This window comes from Egretta garzetta, unplaced genomic scaffold (assembly GCF_000687185.1).
Source record: "Egretta garzetta isolate BGI_Z169 unplaced genomic scaffold, ASM68718v1 scaffold273, whole genome shotgun sequence".
In the NCBI taxonomy this organism is placed as follows: Eukaryota; Metazoa; Chordata; class Aves; order Pelecaniformes; family Ardeidae; genus Egretta; species Egretta garzetta.
Genome location: NW_009259236.1, coordinates 286,103 through 294,843, shown reverse-complemented (window position 1 = coordinate 294,843; position 8,741 = coordinate 286,103). Strand labels below are relative to the sequence as shown.

The 8,741-nt window shown below is 36.2% G+C and overlaps 1 protein-coding gene across 1 annotated transcript in view; it reads left to right on the top strand.

The window, feature by feature from the left end:
• Positions 1-8,741, top strand: part of ATRNL1 (attractin like 1) — a gene marked incomplete at both ends in the record, with an annotated part of 304,322 nt that overhangs the window by 76,064 nt on the left and 219,517 nt on the right. The gene's annotated exons all lie outside the window — the stretch shown is intronic.

The following is an 8,741-nucleotide window of genomic DNA, read 5'->3' as shown; positions in this document are numbered from 1 at the left end:
GGCTGTGGATGTTGTCTACCTGGACTTTAGTAAAGCCTTTGACACTGTCTCCCATAGCATTCTCCTAGAGAAGCTGGCGGCTCATGGCTTGGATGGGTGTACTCTTCACTGGGTAAAAAGCTGGCTGGATGGCTGAGCCCAGAGAGCTGTGGCCAACGGAGTTAAATCCGGTTGGTAGCCAGTCATAAGTGATGTTCCCCAGGGCTCAGTTCTGGGGCCAGTTCCATTAATTATCTTTATCGATGACCCGGATGAGGGGATTGAGTGTACCATCAGTAAGTTTGCAGATGACACCAAACTGGGTGGGAGTGTCAATCTGTTCAGGGGTAGGAAGGCTCTGCAGAGGGATCTGGACAGGCTAGATCGATGGGCTGAGGCCAATTGCATGACGTTTAACAAGGCCAAGTGCTGGGTCCTGCCCTTGGGTCACAACAACCCCATGCAATGCTACAGGCTTGGGGAAGAGTGGCTGGAAAGCTGCCTGGCAGAAAAGGACCCGGGGGTGTTGGTCAACAGCCAGCTGAATATGAGCCAGCAGTGTGCCCAGGTGGCCAAGAGGGCCAGTTGCATCCTGGCTTGTATCAGGAATAGTGTGGCCAGCAGGAGTAGGGAGGTGATTGTGCCCCTGTACTTGGCGTTGGTGAGATTTCACCTTGAATGCTGTGTTCAGTTTTGGGCCTCTCAGTTCAAGAAGGACATTGAGACACTGGAGCGTGTCCAGAGAAGAGAGCAAATTTGTTGAGGAGTCTGGAGCACAAGGCTGATGGGGAGTGGCTGAGGGAACTGGCGGTGTTTAGTCTGGAGAAGAGGAGGCTGAGGGGAGACCTTATCGCTCTCTACAACTGCCAGGAAGGAGGGTGTCACCAGGTGGGGGTTGGTCTCTTCTCCCAAGTAACAAGCAATAGGATGAGGGGAAATGGCCTCAAGTTGCACCAGGAGAGGTTTAGATTGGATACTAGGAAAAAAATTTTTTCAATGAAAGGGTTGTCAAGCATTGGAGCAGGCTGCGCAGGGAAGTGGTCGAGTCCCCATCCCTGGAGATGTTCAAAAGATGTGTAGATGTGGCACTTTGGGACATGGTTTAGTAGGCATGGTGGTGTTGAGCTGATGGTTGGACTTTATGATCTTGGACATCTTTTCCAACCTTAATGATTCTATGATAAAAAAAAAAAGCGAAGAACACTCCTGTTTTCAGAAAGTAAAGTATGTATTTTGCAAAATAAATAAAACATTATCTTTTTTCCTTCAAATCATGTAGATCAGCTTTCTTGTTAAGCAGTAATGTTTCATACATGTTTGGAATATAATGGCTTTGACTATGTGTCATTGGGTACATGGCCATGGTACTCTAAAGGGGGTAAGGGTTGAAATCAGAAATTCCATGCAGTGGTTATCGTTGTGTTAAACTTACATTCTTACTACAGAGTAGATAGGGTAAAAAAGAATAAGTAGAGTTAAAATAAATAGCAAACCAGAATACAATGAACAGCACCTACTACAATAATTTAATTAATTTGAAGGTTCTTTAATGTTGCTGTAATATTTTCATTCTGATTTTTGAAATATAGTAACTTAGTGCATGATTGTATATAGGGTTCTCTCTAAAGTGTATGCATGTTACTACTAGAGGAAATAAGAGAAAATTAACAATAAATTTTGTAAATAATGTGCCATGTCTGTCTGGGATTTCCCTTGCAAACTGGCAAGCTTTTCTTAGGGGTGACTTTAAATGCTGGAATTAAATAAACCAAGATAGTTTTTTATCTTATACATGGTACATCTAAGATATTATTTCAATAGAATAAACATAATGTATACCTTCTGATCCATTTTTAGGCATATTTATATGCCCACTAATTCAAATTATAATCTACTTTTTTTTGATTCCTTGTTTTCTGTAGAATTGATCTGAGTCCCTCAGTTATCGAAGCAATCACAGAATGTGTAATACAGAAGTAGTATTTGCATGGGAAGGAATAATAAATTGTTCCATTTTACTTTTTTTTGCATGTATGCGTATGTGTATAAACACTGTTTAAGCAGATTTATGGGCTGGGGAAATCCCTTCAAAACCTCAAAGGTGTTATGCTTCCTTAGAGTAGTGTTGAAATTTTATAACAATGTTGAACAAGGATAAAAGAGAATGGGAATAAGAGGAAGAGTACCATGATGTGCTTTTTCCACTGTGAAAAATTTGATCGAACTGCATAAAACTACTATAAAACTCCGGTCTTAGAATGCTGTTTAACAATAATATTGTAAGATTTGTTAAGTATTAAAGGCCAATTTTTTGAAAAACTTAATTTCTGATAGCTTTTTTTTTAACCCTCAAGAGATAATTTTTTTTTGAAGACAAAAAGATATTGGTTTAGTTTTCTGCATGCTCATTCACTCTAATGTCTATGGGAATTTTGAATTATTAGCTTCTTCACATGCTGCTTATTTAGTTGGGAGTAGTAGTACCAGTATTATTCTCACCTATTATTGTGGTTAGTTTAATTATGAACAGGGAAATGAAAAGGGTGAAGAGTACATGATTCACTATGTAGTGTAAAATTTTTTGTGGCGGATTTTATTGCTGGCCTTATGGTTGAAATGTACAACTTGTTCCTCTTTTAAATGTTTGTGGAGGATTAATAAAATGGACTATAACTAATCATATATAAAACAAACCAAGAAAAAAAACCCCAAACCTTTCATACCATGGTGATAAGCTTTGAGCAGGAGAAAGTGCTTTTTTCTCTGGCAGTTATTATGGGTCAGAATTATTCTCAAATTTTTATGTCTCCTTTCTGAGATGCTAATTTTATCACATACTAGTGAGAAATTTAGTTTGTTAGAGAAAGTATGCTTCACTTTCATCAAATATAAAGTAAACTTGTAACAATGTAGGGTATTACTCTGGAAACCCATTGATTTCAGTGAGTCTACTCACGTGATGAAAGATCATTGGTGCTTGCAGTGCTTTGCAGAACATGGTCCATATGCTGTAACTGAACCATTTCTGCTGTGGATAATTCTCATGTTTCATTTTACCTCATTGCATCTCCTTCCTTCCTCTCTTCCGAAGTTAAATGAATTTTGTGGCAAACTTTCCTGAATGCTGTGTCAGTTGTAGCATTTATCTACAGTTTTGCAGCTGTAGGATCATTTTTAACCATAAAATTCCAGATGATGGTTTGAACTAAGAATGAAAATGTTTTTGGGGATTTTAGCAGCTCAGAATCCAAACTTAGAAGACATAGGAAGTGGTAGAAGCATTGATGTGAACCCATCTGAATAGGAAAGAAAATTTGTTATAAAAAAAGGGCTTCTGACTTTATGGAAAGAAAAATTAGAGTCCCATTTTCTCTCTCTCTGCTTGCTTTTAAAACATACATTGCCTTAACATTTCAAATTGTACTGCTTTATTCTTTCTAAATGTTATCAGCCGTGGCTTTTAGTTCTAATGAAGGCTATTTTTTCAAGCATTTACCAGATGCCTCCTGAAAAGAGGTGGCATAGAAAGAGGCAACTTACCCTTTGGTTCATATGAATTTAAACCTCTAGTGATCCAGTTCTATTAATTAACTTTGATTAACTTGGTATGTGGAAGTCTGGTGATGAAGCTTTCTTTAGTTACTGTGACCTTCATTTCCATGGGGTCTGGGTCAAGAAACACCTAAAGAAGTTCAAATTATTTATGGATTCCCTAGCTTTTCACAGAGATATATAGTTCTTACTAACAAAATATGTGAATCAAATGTGTGTGTGGTCTGAAAATTTCTCTGACACTGTCTGATTAGTGAGGAAAGTAATTTCTATCAAAGTCATAGACCTTTTGGAAAAACCAGAACATAGTTTGCACACAGATTTTTACCATGCAAAAGCACAGGGATTAATTTCTACTCCAGAGGGATGGTGGTTGTTGCAGGAACAAAAGAGCTTCCTGTTGTCCTTTCTTGCTGTACCTAGACTTACGACTTTTGAGGAACCAATAAATCTGGTACGGGGATTATGTGAATGATTTTACTAACTTGAACCATAAAGCTTTTCTGGGTTACTCCCCAGGGAAATTTATTTCCCTTTAGGTTAGCAATACCTCATAAACCTTCTAAGAAACTCAATGTGAGTCTCAAGGTGAATATAATAATGGTGTTTTGTTTTAGCTGAGGCTTATAAAAGCTCCTTATATATTAAAGAACTTCTGAATAAGTCTTCTGCGATTTTTATTTTAGTTTTTTAGAAGACAGATTTGTTTGGATTAGCAGTATATTGTATTGTTTTTTAGGCTGAACTTTGTTATGCCTTTTAAAGTAGGTTATAGGTTGCTTTTGATTGAAAATGTTTCTTTGAAATAGTGTTTAAAGAAATCCTATGATGCAACATGTGTTTCCTGTTTCTTGTAAGTTAGTATAAGCTTCATGGGTGCTCGAAAAATTTTAGAGTTTGTCACTGCAACGAAATGAAGATGGCACACTGAGGTGCTTCTTGGATATTTTGTTCCTTTAACCTAATCTGTTTGAAGGTGGTATTGTGGTAAGGACAGATCAAGCTAATGTATGTACTTTTCCTTGGATTTTTTTAGTAGATTTATTACTGCATATTAAAAAAAAATAAAATTTCCAAACATTTTTTTAGAAACAACTTGTATCTCAAAATGCTATTTTAATTATTCTGTTTTGAATGATAAAATGGTTATTGCTCAAATTTGCAGCATTTCTTGACTTGGCCATCCTAATCAGTTTCATACAAAGAAATGAACTGTAAAAAAGAAAGAAGGTTTTGTCTTTCACTTGCTTTGCATTCTTTGATGATGGAATGGTGTTACATCTTTGGATGTGATTAACTTCCTGTGAGCAAAAGGCTGGAATTTATCACCTTGGCCATCAAAATCACTACTTTTAAATTGTAAACACCATACTTTATAATTGTCCTGGTTTTGGCTGGGATAGAGTTAATTTTCTTCACAGTAGCTAGCATAGTGCTGTGTTTTGGATTTAGTACCAGAAGAATGTTGATAACACACTGATGTTTTCAGCTGTTGCCAAGTAGTGGTAAACACCATACTTTATAATTCCTTTCAAAAATATATGAGGATTAATCTTCAACAGTTTGGGGTTTGTTCACAGTGTTATTGGAAAATTGTTATAATTTTAATGACTAGGCATCTTCTAATTCATAGCCTACTTTTATCAAAGGCCAGTTGATATTAACTTGTTTTTTGGGTGATACATTCTTTAATGTAAGCAGCTCATCTCCCTTCCTGGAATTCTCTTTTTGAATTGTATTTATAGATAATAATCCGCCCTTTTGCAAGACTAATTAAGGCAGCCTCATCTATTCTGCTCTCATTCTAATAATTCATCTCTGTACCTTTTCCACAAGGAGTTCATTTCTCTTGAACATGAATTATTAAAAAAAAAGTGGGATATTCTAGGTGAGATTTCACCAGTGCCTGGCTAAATAATCTTAATCCTACTTTATTGGCAGCACCTCACTTGGTATGGAGTAAAATGACACTTGTGCTGCATCCATGAGAAAGGCATTAATGGCTCATAGACTTTGTCTGATGAAGCAGTGCTCCTACTCATTCTTCTCAGTCGTTATCAACTGATGAGCTTCCACTTTATAGAAATGCACAGTATCTTTAGTAACTGTGGAGTTTTGATCCGTTTTTTTCAGTGGCCGAGATAATCCAGTTCATTCTGCATGTTTTTCTGCTGCTTCTGTGAATTGATAGTGTCTAAATTCATGCAATTATTACACCTTAAATTTGTGATAGTGCCATAAAATGCACCCATTCTGATCCTTAAGAATTCTTCCTAGTAATCCCAGCACCTCTCAACATTGCTCATTGCTGTTGCTTATTCAGTGCCCAAATCCCATTCTGTTTTAATGGCTTATTTACCGATTTCCCATTGTGACACTATAGTAAGGACATAACTGAAGCCCAGATCCTGAGAACGCCTAGACTTCCTTCTGTAGATAATAGGGTTTTTTAGGTGAATGTGATGTAAATGGTTTGGTACATTTATGTTGTCCAGTGAAATAGTTTCCCATTATTTCAACATTTTTTTTATTTATCCTTATTTTTCAAAAACCTTTGTTCTAAATCTTTGCATATGACTGAGGTGAGGTTAAGAGGTCTCCTCCCTCTGGTCTTTAATGTCCGCGCTGTGGTTGCTGTTCTTTGGTAATATCTAACCAGCTTTGTTTAAAATGCTTGCTACTGGGCCTGCAGTTTCACTTGCTGTGTCTGTCAGAATTTTGGAATGGAGTCATAACCCCAGCTTCAGTACATTAAATTAATGAGTTTAGCTTCTATCTCAGCTGTAATTTGTTTTTCTGTTTACAAGGTTTTGCAGATGTCTTTTTTTTTTTTTTTTTTTTTTTTTTTTTTTTCACTTGATCAGTCTCCTGGAAATGGTTGTGGTAAAGCTGGACATGAAGTGTGTGATTCTGTTTGACAAAGGTGACCAGAATGTGTCCAGCTGTTTAGTATCCGACAGGTTTAATTATCTGAAGTTATCATAGTGGCTTGCCTAAGCATTTCAAGTGAAACTTTATGTGGTAGAATTCTCTGGAAGATTGCCTAGATGTTGATGAAAAACGTGAAGTTACAAATTAAAAGTAGAAGCCCTTATTACTGGAATGACTTTCTTTTTGGTAATTTTTTTTTTTTTCTCCCCCCCAAAATTCGTTTGACCTTATTTTTATACTGTCTGTTACAAATTGAAATCTGGGAAGTAAGGAAATAGGATTTTTTTTTATTATTATTATTTCTGGTTTGTTTATTCATAGAGCCCATTCTGTATTTGGCTTTTAAGCCGTTGAGGATGAAGAGTTTTGCATGACCAATTTGGTCAATCAAATACTTCATCTGATCTAATGATAGAAAGAGTGGGATCTCTGAGTATGAGAAGCGTTATGTGAATACCTTCAATAAAAATTGAATTTCTGATTGAAAAAAAGATAGGTGAAGATCCATATCAATGAATTGTTAAAAAAACAAAAACCAAAGAACTCCCCACCAAACCCCCCAGATCATATGCATAGTAATGTCTTTAAATTCAGACAGAAGTGTATTTTTTGCCTGAATGATGCGATATTCAAGATGCTGAAGAAGTGTGAAAGAGATCAAAAGTGCATATACACATTTCAGTATTCAAAATTCAGGCAGCTCAACTAAATTTTAGAATAAGAAATAGAGGAAAAAATGATACTGCTTTTGACTTTTATTTCAGAAAGGTGTTGCTGGACCTCTGTTCTCAAATTTAGGTAGTTATCCATAGTGTATGGGTTTTATTACGCAAAAAGGAACAGCTATTCATATTTCTGCACAAGTCGTGTGAACTATGCAATATGCCGTTTTACTATGACAGGGTTCTGAATGCTACACGAACCAGTCAGATATAAATGCAAAATATTCTATTAGACATATGATCGACACCATTGTTTAAATTTATGTGGAGAAATAGTCATTTTTCCCTGAAAAGCATATATGCCAACCTTTAGACTGATCACTATTTAAATGAAAAAATGAGGATGGTGTTGGTGATAGAAAGATGTATGTGCATGCTGACTCCTCACTGGCCCTCTTACATAAATTGTATCAAGTAAATCTATTTGTTAGCAAGGTAATATGTACATAAAATACAGTAGTATTGGTACAAATTTGATGTTTGTGTTCAGAGTTGCAGTTCTTAATAGCTTGATGATATCCAACTTGAGAATGGAATAAAATGCTAGTTACATTACACTACATATAAATAATGTAAAAATACTGTGTCAGATATAAGTAGTGTATTACACAAATATCAGCATTCATACACACAAAAAATCAGCACAAGTCTTCCAGTTTAATCTATACTTCATAACTTGCTATAAGCACTCGTTACTGCCTGTATAGGCAGTGCCTGGAAACCATTTAACAAAAGCAGAATAGCAACAGTAATAACTGAAAGTCGTGAGTCTTTTCATTGAACAGAAGAATTCCAGGGGAAAAAGAGGTAATCGTAAACTACCTACATAATATCAGATAAAAATTGAAATGGAATTTAAACTAACTTTCAGATGAAGCAAGGTATACGGTGTTGTGTGCTAGCCTTGGATAAATAACTTCATAATGGCAGCCAATTTAGGTTAAGAATTAGGAGACTGCTCCATTTTGGAAGTCCTTTTCCATACTTTCTATTCTTCTGACATAATCTTCAAGAGGCTGTAAGTGAATTATTTCTTCCATTTCGCATCCATAGAACTGGCTGCCTAATCATCATAGGTTCTTTTGAATGGGCTGGCTTCTACAGGAAATATCTCCTGGCTTGCTCTTATTGTGGCTTATGTCATCAGCTAGGAAGATGGAGGGGGAAAAAATGGAAATTTCAGGGCCACAGGCAACAAGAAGTCACTTAACCTTTCTGCATTTTTTATAGCTATGGTAAAATAGTTTACAGTTGGGTTTTATTCTTCAGTCGTAACAGCTATTGTGAATGGTTTTATTTGGTGTCTCTTTGCAGTTATTAATGATGTGATGTAAAATGTGGATTTAAGTGCCAGTTTAATGAGCTGCTATCAAATTATCCTTTTGTGCGTTTTCAGCAACTGAGTAGGTATATTTGCAGTTAAATAACTAAGACACAGTAGCTGGAAACTGGTTTTAGCTCAATAATTTTACAGTTTACTAGCAAAGTGTCTATCTGTATCCATGTGTACCTTGAGCTACCTTACGTTACATGCTTCTCACAACTCACAGCGGTTCA